The 14122-nt window shown below is 41.3% G+C and overlaps 1 protein-coding gene across 7 annotated transcripts in view; it reads right to left on the reverse strand.

Moving 5' to 3' along the window:
* tead1b (TEA domain family member 1b) overlaps positions 1-14122 on the reverse strand; it is a 54138-nt gene that overhangs the window by 39379 nt on the left and 637 nt on the right. For 6 of the 7 annotated variants that reach the window (XM_049029962.1, XM_049029967.1, XM_049029965.1 and 3 more), the window contains exon 2: positions 13950-14079. The gene's annotated coding sequence lies outside the window, so the exon portion shown is untranslated. Of the gene's footprint in view, positions 1-13529; positions 13656-13949; positions 14080-14122 lie in introns of those variants that run through there. The other variant, XM_049029963.1, reaches the window with a different exon arrangement.

Here is a 14122-nt window from a genome sequence, read left to right on the forward strand (position 1 = left end):
ATACTGCATTGACTGAAATGTGGACAAGGTCAAAAAATTCATCTGGAATTTCCATTTTTCGTCTTCTATAAACCATGTCACTTTGGATATCTTACAATGGCTGCATTATGCAACGTGACATCAAAAGCACACAGGGCGATAAACAACAGACTGTACCCTTCACCTGGGCAACACCTTCCAGTGCCTTCCAACATACTTTTAACGGCAACAAAGTTTCTGTGGAAAACGCGGTTCTGAGAAATCCGACGGAAATGACAATGCGAGGCCTAAAAAGAGGCTGGAAGGGCGGATGTGTGGCGCGTTTTTGTCATTCTGATGTAAACCTGTTGTTCCATAATGGAGGTATGATGGAGGCACGGGGGTCGCTGCTCTTTTTTCTCCTTTATTCATTCACTACTTGGGGACACAGGGAGCGGCGCACGCCGCAAACATATTGCAACATGGAGGCTTTATCATTTCAATGAACATGCGACACAAAGGTTTTTTATCATTTCAAGGAAGGCACGAGACGAACGGCAGCCTTTGTCTGCCCCAAAAAAAGGCCCGTAACTGATTACAGAAATGCTATTTCCCTGCTTTTCAGTACATTTATATTAACAGCATTAAATACTTACATGACTGTAGTCTATCACAGGGCAGAGAATTCAATTAACAATGACCTAAAAATGCGTCCTTTCAAGCCTTTCTCTGCATGATGCTTTACATTTCAATGGCATTCATCTGAGAGAGCGTGTGCACATCTTGTACCACAGTGACAGCGGAGCACTCCGCTATGTGGGATGGGCTCCTTTTATTCGCTTGGAGTGGACTCTGTCATACTGGGAATCATTATCACCCTATCAAACGGCCTGCAGTGGAAGAAGCCTATTTATTTGTTAATTCGTATTATTCCTCTTCCCAAGCTCATATAAGGCACAATTACCTCCCCCTGTTAGAAACCGGCAGCAAATATTGCATGCAAAGCCACGTTCACACATTTCTGCAATTTTAATAACATGGGATATGCAGCTATAAAGACAAATGCTGTGCTGGTTGACAGCTAGCATGCAGACACTGGCAATTGGCCTGATGCACTTTGCGTCTGCTGCATTTGAAATTTGTGGTCTCTAAGCAGCCAACATTTGTCACTCAACCATCGAAAGTTGGCACTGGATACCCGTAGAGAGATGAACACAACTTCAATTTTCAACCTGACTGCACCTGACAAAATTGTTATCCATACACCAGAGGTGGACTGGTCCCCAATTACTAAAGAACTTGGTGTTTTTACCCCAGAATGGCATGTTGTCAGACACTTAATGATTCCAATGCAGCTTGGTTAGTCCCCCAAGCTATGAGCGAATTAACTTGACCGGTATAAAACGATCATCCCTCAAGCTGTCCTGCTATCAGAACTTTCACCTGCTTGACGTATCAGGTTTAATTAGGCACACACAAAATGTAAGGAAAATACTACGTTTGCTGTTTGGCGCCAGCACTCAAATTTGCTACATAATCAAGATCTTAACCTGTAAATTAATACCAAGAGGCATCATTACGAGAGGCAGTTATTAAGAGGCAGAAATGAGCTATTCCATGAGTGTGCTCATTAATATTTACTTACTGAAGCAGGAATAGGTGCGTCAACAACATGTTAAAAGGTGCAAACTCTCAGCCCATTCCTACACTTAAACACCTGCTGATTTAGTGTTATTCGGCTATGATTCAGTACCATTCTGAATGTTCCGGAAAGCTGTTGCCACTAATTTCACTGCACCTTGCTGCCATGTGAGGCCGGTCTCCTCGCATCCGAATGGTCCTCTTTAATCACGAGAGCGGCAGAACTGCAGGTCAGCCTATCAGACTCATAAGACCCCTAATTATCAGTGCCAGTGAGCGGTAAGAATGTCACCTGTGTGCTGGTTCCAGTGGTCTTAACAGATAATTGCATTCTGCTGTTCTCCTCAGTTGGCACTATGGAAATGTTCTTATTAGTGAGTAAAAAAGAGGGGGGCTATGGGGGGGGGAGGCAGGCAACAAGTGAATTCCTGGATAAGAGTGGCCTGTAGCTGTGAGAGGTATAAAAGGACATGACACTTACCAACACATTACATAAACCGTTCTCATTTGTGCTGGGCTGGAATCTAGATCCTTAAATTAAGAGAACCAATTTCACCCGGCTTACAAGCCCACAGTAACAAAACAGCAGCCGAGCGGACTGAAATGTAATTTTCCATGTCTTTTTATGCAGTTCATCTCGGAACGTGCGATAATGACTTTGTGAATGTCTTTCGCAATAATGACCCGAAGTAATTCAGACCTAGAATGCTGAGTACTGTAATTGCTATATAATCACAAAACACAGTGTTCAAGGTATTCTTTAAAAGTGGACCATAGCTCTCGGTTAATTATTTAAAAAATGCTGAAAATATTTCAATGTCTAATTGCATAGAAACAATTATGCAATTATGCATATTTACCACTGTGGAACATTACTGAAATTCCTTTCACTGCTCGCCTCATTAAAAACATCAGTTTTCAAAAACAGCCCTAGTTTCTGAATGGCACCCATCTGTACACGGAGTTTCATTTAGTCATTTTTTATTTTTTTTCCCAGGATGGAATGGACCTTGAAAAAGAAATTATAAAAGAAGTTTTACTTTTAAAATTAATTACTATACCATATTTATTCATATTTAGCATTTCCTGAAAACTTAAAATGCAAACACTTGTATCTGAATGAATTAAGAACCCACTGGACAGCCCATTTATACATGCATATAAGGCTACTATTCATCTGTACAATAATGACTATGTATTTATTACAGATTTTATAAAATTGAAGCCCAGCATGCATTTTCGTGACTTATAATGTAAAACTGTAATTCTCCAGCATGCAGACACATACAGGCACAGATATTAACAAATGGGCCAAATTAGTTCCTCAATATAAATATCACATTGCACAACGATGCTGCAAAGTGGACCATAAACACCCACCTCCTCCCTTTATTGGCAAAGGCCTATCATGTTTATTTCATGCCTCTTTAAAGTGGCAGCAATGGGTGCAGCGAATGTAGCTAATAATACTGAACTCAAACCTGTGTCCAGCAGACTTGCTCTCTTACACCAGGCCAGCGGAACTCTCCAGAATCAATTTCTGTTCACCGGTGAAGGGGATTGATTTACAGGGGCCTGTCAAAGCAGCCTTCGCCACCTGCCTGACGCATTAAAATAATGTCTGCCGTTTGCAGCGTTTAAGCTCGATTCCAGCTGGATTACTGATATTTCTGTGAATTACAATATCAATGCGTACTTCCAAAAAACTGAGAATTAAATGCATTTTACAACACAGCTGACAGGACCTTAACTTTGAATACACACAGGTATAAAACCATTTTACATACACATACAGTCTGTAAAGAGACAGACCTATCTAAGGTTAAAATTATTTCTGGCTGTATAATTATATTTGAAAATAAATGTCCATATAGACAAAAAAAAAAAAACCTTCAGCATTGTATCTCAGACGTTAAAACTTACCTTAGTCACACACTGACAGGGTCACAAAAAATTAAGCATGAATGTTAAGCAAGAGGACCATGTAAATTTAACTCCATTAGGTGCTTTTAAGTCTCTCATAATGGTCAATAAATTGTTTTTCTCAAGTAACCATCAGCTGCTCTCACCAGGGTGCTAATGCTCCTACGGTCATTTCTATGTTAGTGAAAACTATTCTGTTTGCTTCTCCTGTTCACAGAATCTTCACCTCTGCCTAGACACTGTTTTATATATTATATGGAATAGCCAATAAGAATATGTTAACCGTGTCATGTGTCATGAAGGGAGCTAATCTACAGATATGACTAGTAGCAGTATATAATGTGAAGAGATATATATATATATATATATAGCTGACCCTGCTTTCTCAGTTGCACATCACTTTGGATAAAAGTGGATGTTACATTTAGCAGACACTTTTATCCAAAATGATGTGCAACTGAGAAAGCAGGGTCAGCCTGTTCCTGAAGCATTTGGGGGTTAAGGGCTTTGCCCCAAGATCCCAATGGTGTGATGATGCTGCTGACCACGGGATTTGAACCTACGACCATCCAAACAGGAGCATACAGTCTTAAACCACAGAGCTACAAACTGCACTAATGTCTAATGTTGATACCTATTGATACACCTATCGATAATGCAGGGAATCTAACTTTCCTTGCTGTGGACCTTTATGGACTAAGGTCTGGCTTTTGGGACTGAGAAAAATCGGTGACTGTCTGACTACGTTCACACTGCCATGCTTAAGTGACTCAAATCGGATTTTTTGCCTTAATGTGACACAGATCTGATCTTTTCAGGGCTGTGTAGGCACGCAAATCTGATCTTTTCAAATCGGATTTGTGTCACTTTCATATGTGGTACTAAATCGGATACATACCCGATTCGCGGCCATGCGACCTGAATGTGAACGCTCAGATCGGAATGCATATGGCTTTTTGCTTATACGCATGCGTTGACATCATCAGCCTGCGCCGGCAGGCTCGTACCCACACATCTCTTGGTGCAGCAGTTCCAGAAATAACTGTGAAAACAGAAAAAGCTAGCCCCCTGACTTTTTCTCCTTTTCGACCTGCTCATATACAGCTGATTCACTGTTTGTTGTCCTCCAGAGCAAAGTGCGATGCATGCGTGAGCTACTAACGCCTCCATTTGTAATGCCATGAGTCGTCCCACAGATATGTTGTTGGTGACGCAGTTTACCCGTGTAAAAACGTATCAATGTGCGCATGCGTGACGTTTCAGAGGACCGATGCGTTCACATCGCAGTCAGATACAGGTCACTTGTAGTTATGAATGTTAACCGTCAAGATAGACAAATCCGATCTGAGCAAAAAATCGGAATTGAACGATGTGGCTGGCAGTGTGAACGTAGCCTCTGTATATGGAGTTCCTGCCAACATGCCGGCAGAGGTGGGAGTGACAGGACAGGGGGAGCCATTTCTCACAGGTGTCCAGTGTACGCATCAGTGGCAACAAACCATCAGCATCTCCATTATGCTCGAGACAGCTGGTCCACTGAGAGACTCCCATGCAGGCAGTATCTGACCCAGAGACCCCACAATAATGCAGAATCTTCAAAGTGTCAGCCTGTCAAAATATCTCCCTTCCAAGAAATGGAAGAAACTTGAGATTACGGGATGACAAAATTGAGGTCTTGACGTGCGTGGTGCAAATCCCCCCCCCCCCCCCCCCCCCCCCCCCCCCCCCCGAGTGCCTCCCCGGTGCCCTGTTGTTCCTCAGCAGGAGACACTATTTAATGGGTACAGTGGGTCCTGTGCCTGACAGAGCAAACAACCCAGTCACAGGACATAAATACCTGAGAAAAAAATGAGTTTGACTTCCTATCACATCCCAAAGCCATCCTATGACATCACACATCCGCATCCTTTGCTATTTAACACGCATTCTTTGGTCACCACGCGTAGTGTCGCTAGCATTCTTTGATTATGCCATGTACTTCTACTGCGTCTACTCTTCGTCTACTGCGTCTACTCTTCGTCTACTGCGTCTACTCTTCGTCTACTGCGTCTACTCTTCAAATAATTTTGCATTATGCCTATACAAGTTCCTAAAAACATGTGTGAAATGCCGCTTTACTCAAGATAACCTTCACTGCCACGAAACAAAAGCAAAAGACCCATTTTACCGTGCTTTCTTTGAAAATCCAATAGACATTAAAAACATTCAAGACACAAATCATAGCCCCTGAGCAAGCTAGGTTACAAATTAAGGCAGATTTGAAAAATTTATATAAAATCATCATGCTACATATCTACATGCCCCTCAAAGTAGATTAATTTATAAATATTTATATTTACACAGAGTCCTGTAACTAGAGCATTTTTGCACGGTTCTGCTGTGGCAAAAGTTCAAAAGTGCTAAAGAAAATAAAGAAATAAAAGTAAAAAAGCTGGGAGGTCTAGTGCAGTAGCTGCCCACAAAATCAGCATACTAATGTACGAGGATTAAGCAACTGCAGCCCTGAGCATCTCCAAAGCGAAGTTACACTGCGTTGGAGGAGTGTGCCCGGCTCCGGCGGCCAGGCTAACAATGCGGCAGCCTTCAGTGGCAGTGCTGGCGTTTACTGCTGAGAAGGCAGACAGGATACGGTGCCCAAGAGCCAGAAGAGGCAGCGTTTCAATGCAGGCCGCAAATTATAAACAGTTCCAGCAAATGAAGTGACTGAGTGCTTTTGTCTCAGAGACATACATCTTCCTATTGCGAGCAGGAAAAAGCTGTAGTATGCTAACCGCTACTGTTGCCATGCAGCACTAGGAAAGGAAGTCATTGAAGCCTGGACTTCCTGCTCCAGGCTGCGGCCAAGAACTGGGGTTTATAGTGGTTTCAGGAACTGACTCATCTAATGATTCACGGATTAGATATTGCTTTTCATGTGTCTCTGGTCATGGGATTGCTTGCTCAGTCTAAACAACTGTTGAGGGGGAAAACACACACACAAAATAAATTGCGCAAAAAGGAGAAAGAAAAAAGTTACAACAATATTCCGATGCCCAAATCATTGCTTTTCTCATAAGAGGTCATTACGAAACCATTTGTATCTATATTATTTCTCCCTGGGAAATAGATCGAGGCTGACATATGGTTTAGATTAAGAAGACGTTACATAGAAGTGCTGAAGCAGTGGTTTGCGTTACTGTAGGAGAGCCACATTGAAAACATCACAGCAAAATTTATTTCTTAAGGCTTATGAATCATCATGGAGAGATGCTTAAAATATATAAATTTGCTCAGCTGGACTAATTTTTCGCAAAACAAAGCAGCTTTACAGTTTTTTTTACAGTATTAAAAGTGTAATTACTGACTGTAGAAACACGAGCTGGTTCACTGAAAGTTTACAAAAAGACTCATTAACACAAGAGTAAAACGTCGCCATCGGAAGATTGTTAACTATTTGCAACAGTCCTCTGCATAAGCAGCTTAACACTCCATCGAGTTGGCGTACAGCCACGTCTCCTTTAACAAGAAGTTAAAGGCCTTTTATACAGACCATGGGCCAATAGCCACTCTAAGGATTCAGTCAGCTGATAATGACTGTAAAAGGACCATCCATCGCTTTCAATGAGCTGACAAAGAAAATCGCCAGATGCTAAATGATAAGCTATAAACAAAAATACACTATTCTCTATTGGCATTTTCTTGCAAATTCATCAGTTACCCACCCCACACCGTCCATTTTACCATAACTGCTAACCCAATGCCGATTCATGGTCTTGCATACAATTATGTACAAACAAAACTTCATGGTATGAAAGGAACCCAACAGCAGGGAACGTGACACAAACACGCACCTGGGCAGTCTCGCCTGTGATTATGCTTCCTTTGAAACGTAAGCGGCCCTCACAAAGGCAGGCGGGCAGGCGGGCGGGCGGGCAGGCGGGCGGGCGAGCAAGGCCAAAGTGCACTCGCAGCCTGGCAGCCGCCCCGTGGCGCAGCTCCGAAGGCAGATTCGCCTCGGTGACGTCAGTGGCCCCCAGCCAGCCTCTCGTTTTCCGTGGCACTCTCCGTTTGCCCGTCTGAAGCTTCCCTGTAACTGCAGTGCGGCAGACCGTGCTCAAAAATTCCCTTTGTGGCACAAAGTTTACCTCTGTGCACATGGGGGTCAAATAATAGATTTTTTCCCCAAAGGCTCTGAGAGCACACAGATGGCTACCCCTTTAAAAGTAAAACTGTACTTTTACTCCACTAGAATTCAGCCCATTATCGTACTATAACAAGGCCTCTCGCAAATTAAATTATAAATCACTTTCGTCTGTCCCCTGCTGTCTGTTGACTAAAATCCAGTATTTGTTTTGCCTCCATCAGAAACAGGAATTCTTAAGGTCCTCATAAACCAGAGAGGAGAAATATTATTGATGCACAGGTAATTGTGTCTTATCAATTTTTACCCTCCTTCAACAGCTGTTTTTATTTCTTACAAAACACTTCAAACCAAGTGCTAAGCAAAAATGTCCCCCTCGAAACAAAAATGTCTCTCCAATACTCGCAGTCGCCTTAATAACGTTATTTTGCTCCTGCATTTTAATCACAGCTACGTTTAATAGTAAAACATAATATCAAAAGCCCTGAAGGGCTTGGCAAACATCCCATACTTTCCATAACTTTTGGGGGTCTTTTCCATCCCTTCCCCCCCCCTCCAAGATAATGGCTAAATCCCAGCCACAGATAAGATTTTCATTAATAACAAAAAATAAAAAAAATGTTCCGTGCGAAACAAAAAAGGCAGCCGTGCCTGTTTGAGCTGGATGCATTGCTTGTGGGATATTGAAGCGCACGGCCTGCCGTGACCACAGAGGAAGGACCCAGGCAGAGGGCTTCAGATGGTGTCGGAGGTGCCAGCGTGCGGCTTGTTCGCGTCCAGCCGGGCCTAGCTGAGCTATGCCTGTCTGAGGGCGCGTGGAAATTATAAACCCATCCCACATCTGCGGTCCTCCTGGCGGGAGGATGCCACCGATCGATGGCGACTGAAATCTGGGTTATCTGGGAACCTGCTCTACGCCACCCTCCTCCAAATTACATTTTACATTGATTAGGGAAGATTTCCTTTTGCTTTTCATTTTGCTTTATTTGGTAGATCCTGCATGACGACGGTGCGTATTCCGCTGTTGTTATAATTGTGTTTCAGTCGTGTAGTAGAAATTACATTTTATTTTAAAATGAGAACAACATTCCAGGCCGGCAATGCAGCAGTATTATCACTTGGATGTGCTGAGCTCCTTTTCCACACCTCCCTCACAGTTAATTCCCCAGAGTACTGGCGTATGTCTTTAAAGCAAAAGGTCCACATTCTAGTCAATAAAATCATGACATGTCGGCTTCTTACTGCCATTTAAGTACCAAAAGTTAATGAGGGGAGGTTCCTCACAACGGATGACAGCACAAGGAGGATCCCAAGCACGAGCATACAAAGAAGTGGCTGTAGGGTCAGGAAATAACCAGCCCCATTGTCTGCTCAGGATGTAGTAAGTATTTAAACGTCAGCCTTAGAGTAATATCTCAACAATAAATAATGAAAAGCTATGCAGAACGTTTGGTTCCCGGCTTGATTCCGGCAAATCAGTACCGCTGAATTGATACCTTCTGACAGCTATTGATAAGTCAGAAGCATCAGCGAAGCAAAACCAACGCATGCAATCAGTAAGAAACTTCAGGTGAGAACCAGCAGCTACTGCATATGTTAAGGACAGCAGCAGTCTTATGACATGTCCGGGTGCGTGACGTGTGCAGCTATTACGGACAGCAGAGGTAACAAAACACCAATAAAATACTACCGCCAATGGAGTATAAATAGATCATATAGAAGATTGACACTATGCTCAAAATCAGCTGATGATGTGTTAGCGTTCAGTATTCCACTATTACTCTGGACAGTCTGTGGAGACATCTGTCTGGACATGCCAATACTTTGCAGCTAATGGGGACAAGGTAGGATTACTAACCACTCAACCTGTCCGTTCAAATGGGAACAGACTGCCTATTATAATCATTTCAAAATCAATAATGTTATTTTTAACACTAACACATTTATATAAACAAAAACAAATGAAATGCCATATAATATACAAGAAAAACATAAAAAAAAACTTTTTATATCAAGGATCCTGTATTTCATTTACTTAAATATTTCACACTGACTTCAGGGACAAATGGATATCACAAAATTTTCCTTGAAATATTCCAAACATAAAATGAAAAGATAAAGCACACAAAGCGCTTCAACATTATCGGTGTCTGAGAATAATTCTAAATGAAGATACTATGATTTTAATGGTGCACTTTAGGACTTTAAACTTCCTGCATTTACTCATTTTCAATGCAGCAGGGGAAGAAGAGACTACGGGCATTTTCATCAATCGTATGTCAGCCTTTGCCTGTTAATTCACTGGCACAGAAAAATCCCCCATGTTTGCCTGAAACACATGAACTTTTAACAAGAGGCATGGAGACTAATCGATTATCTGCTGCATATCTTCCCAAATTTCCCCCCAAATGTATCTCACAAGCTGTTGAGCATCACAGCCGGGGGGCAGGAAAAATTCCAGCGTCACTCCACTACAAGTGAAATAAGACCGAACGGAATCCAGCGGCAGCCGGAGATTCCTGCATAGAAACAAAAAGAGGCTTCTATCTCCCCCCACAAAGACTCTAAAGCAGTTGGCGACTCAAATATGAAGCATATTAAAATGCTATTGATAAGCTAAATTAACAGATAGCTTATCTGAAGCATACACAAACCATATGGTGATACCGCCTTCGCCGCCTGTTGCAGGCGTAACAAAAGCCCGGCCCAGACAGGCACAGCTAGACAAACGGTCGTTAGCCCGAATTTCCAGGACAGCGAGTCGCTAGAGCAAACGCTCATATTTGCATTTTTTTTTTCCTACAGGTGCAGAGAAAGGACTATGCCAGATGTCAGCCTGAAAAGGGACCCGCTTCCTTCAGAGATTCAGGAAACTGCACAGCCGCAGCCTCAACAAGAGCAAGGACAACAGGTTTCCTACTCCTCCCCCATCACCCCACAATTCTCCATTCCCAGAAGTAACACAATCCACTGGGCATCCAAGCAAAATACCTTTTTTTTTTCTCTCATTTCATAACTAAGGTTACTGCATTCTTTTAGCCAACTTTTTCAAAAAAAAAAACTTCACTTCCTTTGACTAAATAGTGCAAACAATAAAGTCAACAAAAGAAAAGTTCTAGAAATAAAAGTTAGTTTTAAAACCAACATATTAACTTGTATAGATTGCGTGTGATGTAGTGTACAATATCCACTACTATCAGAAATAAACTGCGGATATCACAAGATGCATTCATCTTTACCATTAACTCCAGTAAAGAAAATCAATGGCTCAACCACTGATAAACCACGACTCAGGGCATGGGAATATAGACAATATCGTAATATTGTGCTGATAAAGTAATTTACCCAAATTATAGCCACAGCTAGAAACTTTAACAAATTCAGAAACTTTTGCTGTAAAAACTAATTAGTTGCTTAAAAATTACATGAATGTACTTAGAATGGCTTTAGAGTACTGTGGAAGCAAACCAGAAAACCTAATTCAGAAAAAGTCAATTCTGAGCATAGCAAGACAGGAGATAAAAGGATCCAGTTTTAGCCACCATTAGTTTACTCATTAGTGATCTGAGGAAAGGGTCACAAAGACCCCTAAGATCTGCTCAGACATGTGGCAATAACCTGTATTGGGCTTTTTAATCGGGAACCCCTTTGCCCTCACATAAATATTTTGCCCAGTGAAAGGAGGATTTTCTTACACTGGTCCCATGAATGTGAAAGCGATCTCTGCTCTTTTGTGTGAACACTCCACAAAATTTAACTGTTCAAAACACACACACACACACACACACACACACACACACACACACACACACACACACACACACACACACACACACACACACACACACACAATAATTGAGGAGGAAGCCTAAATCTAGCATGAGCATTGCTTGGGGTCTCATTTTATGCAACCTAAAAGATTTTTTAATACTATATGTATTTGGGTTTAATACTATATACAATTTGGGCTGCAAAAAACAAAAGTAGCTCCTGGTTCAGAATATTATGAGTATTATTGAATAAATCACAATTTTATTTGCTCCATTGGAATTTTAGACAAAAATCCTGATTCAGCTGCATGATATATATGCAATAAATTTAAAACCAACCTTTTGGTTTGAATCATTTTAATGCTGTTCAAAATTATTTTCAAATGCAATTTCCTTATTAAAGACTTGGACCTTCCTTACTTTGCTTTCCATCGAACCAAGTAAAGCTTAAATACTTTGGATGACTGGATCAACTGACTTTTTCCAAACTAAACAAGCAAATAGATACATATGCAACTAACTGCTAGACTGCAAATGCACTGGAAGGAACCCATTTCATTTTCCTATTACATTTCCAGAATTCACATGTAAATCTGAGACCACAATACATTTTCAAGGATGTTTAAATAGGTCGGGTTACAAATGACTGCAAAAATATGCAGCATCCCAAAAGGTGCACAGAAAGAAATCCCAAACTATGCACTGGGGCAGAAACTTATTCAAAAATACGAATAATAAAACATGATTTAATTCCACGACTACAGGATGGCCAATGGCTCTGTCAATCATTATGGCCTTTGTTTTCATCTTTTCATGTTTTAATAACTCCCCTGTCACAGGAGTTTTGAAGGGGGGTGCCGGGCTGCGGGTTCGAGGAAGACAATGTCCTATTCTTGCAATTGAAAATGCAATGCAGGCTGGGGTCCAACAGGTCCAGCGGTTGCATAAGCCCAAACAAAGCAACTATTGCTGCCCCTGGCATTTTCTCCCCCTCGGCAAACAGATTTACCTCTCATCATCATGACATGTCAGGGGTTAAGTCTCTTAGAAGGCAATATGTTTACTGTAGTAAAAGATAATGGCCCAGTTAGGGGAATCAACAAACAGCATACTGTCTCGACTGTTCCTTTCTTTAAAAGAAGGCCCTAGTTGAAATCCAGCAGGTCTTTCCCAAATCACACAGAAATGTGCAACTTGAGATAAATTCCACTTCAGAGCAGCAGAAGTTATTTATAAGGCATACCGCAAACTCAGGGAAACTTAAGATATCTCATTTCTGATGGATGCACACACACAAAAAGAAATGTTTCTAAACAAAAATATAGATCTTCTTCTTGGATTTGACAACAGAAAAAGTATTCAGTAAAATGGCTGCACACTGAAGGCCTAAACTATTATTTTAAAAGTTACAAGAACTTCATAGCATACCAAACCGAGTTTCCGCTCCATATAAAACTACCGCTCGTTGTTTTAGTATGAAAATAATTTTCCTTTGGTTAAATTTGTTGCTCTGGCTCTCCCAAGGACAGCGTGGGCCTGGTGATAGTCTATTTCCCCGTCGCTAATTTTCAAACCACTAATATGGGTTTCAAACAAAGCAGCTTAGACATAATCTCAAACAAATAACACGACCGGTATTAATATTCCTGGAGAAATAAACAGCACGGCTCTCCGCATGTTCCAGCAACCGCACCTAAAAACTGCACTTCGCTACCATCGGACTGTAATCAGACACAGAAAATGGAATGGAAATGTCCAAAGCCACAGAAGGATGAAAAGGACGACGTGCAATTTAGTAAGATTGGGAAACAGTGATTTTAAAAGGAGCCAGAATACAGCGATACGGATGCACAAGCTTTACTATGAATAAGCAAAACAAATTTAAGATCCTATTCAAAACTAATTAAGAAATCATGCAGATTGGAGAACTAGTCTGTTTAAAATATCGGGGGGAGAAAACTAACAGCGACCGCAAAAACTGTAAGAGAAGTGCCCGGACTTGAGCAAGGAGCAAGTCGTTACACTTTAGATAAATTATTGACAGAATCATAGACAGTTAGGGTACTTTAAAAAAGCATCCTAGCAGCCCTAATAAATAATTTACAAGTTGATCTTACCAAATACGGACTTTCCCCCGTTAAAAAATAAACTCCTAAGTAATTAACTGTGAAGTCACACCGTTTATGCTCTTTACGTGACACGACCATTTTGCGACATGCGATTCCCTACAATATTACTTCGCTTCTTCATCCGTTCGCGTTTAAGGCTGTTGAATACCATGATTGAAATTTGTAGACTTGCTTAAAAAAAACCTTAGTTTCGAAAAAAAAGCTACATGGCGAGAGTTGTTAAATTTAAATAAAATAAAGAATATATATATTTTTTGTGTTGATCATAAAACTCATCGGAAAATTAGACAGCAAGGCTCAAAAATGCGACGTGATTTTACACAAAGACAATTTGCGGAATGCCAAGAATTCAACAAACAGCGCAAGAGCGTGTGAGGGAAAAATAATAAAATATATATGTACACTTACTTAATTAAACCGATGGGTAAGGCTGGAGAAGCGCTGGATCTCGAAGGTGCAACAAGTCTTCTTGGAAAACAATGTTTCTGCTGACTTCCGAAAAGGATCCACTCCGATCTGCGACTCCCAGCTAAAACCACTGTGGAGAAAATAACAGAAACATTTCGAGCCGTCATTATCCC

Source organism: Brienomyrus brachyistius, chromosome 11 (assembly GCF_023856365.1).
Source record: "Brienomyrus brachyistius isolate T26 chromosome 11, BBRACH_0.4, whole genome shotgun sequence".
Taxonomy (NCBI): Eukaryota; Metazoa; Chordata; class Actinopteri; order Osteoglossiformes; family Mormyridae; genus Brienomyrus; species Brienomyrus brachyistius.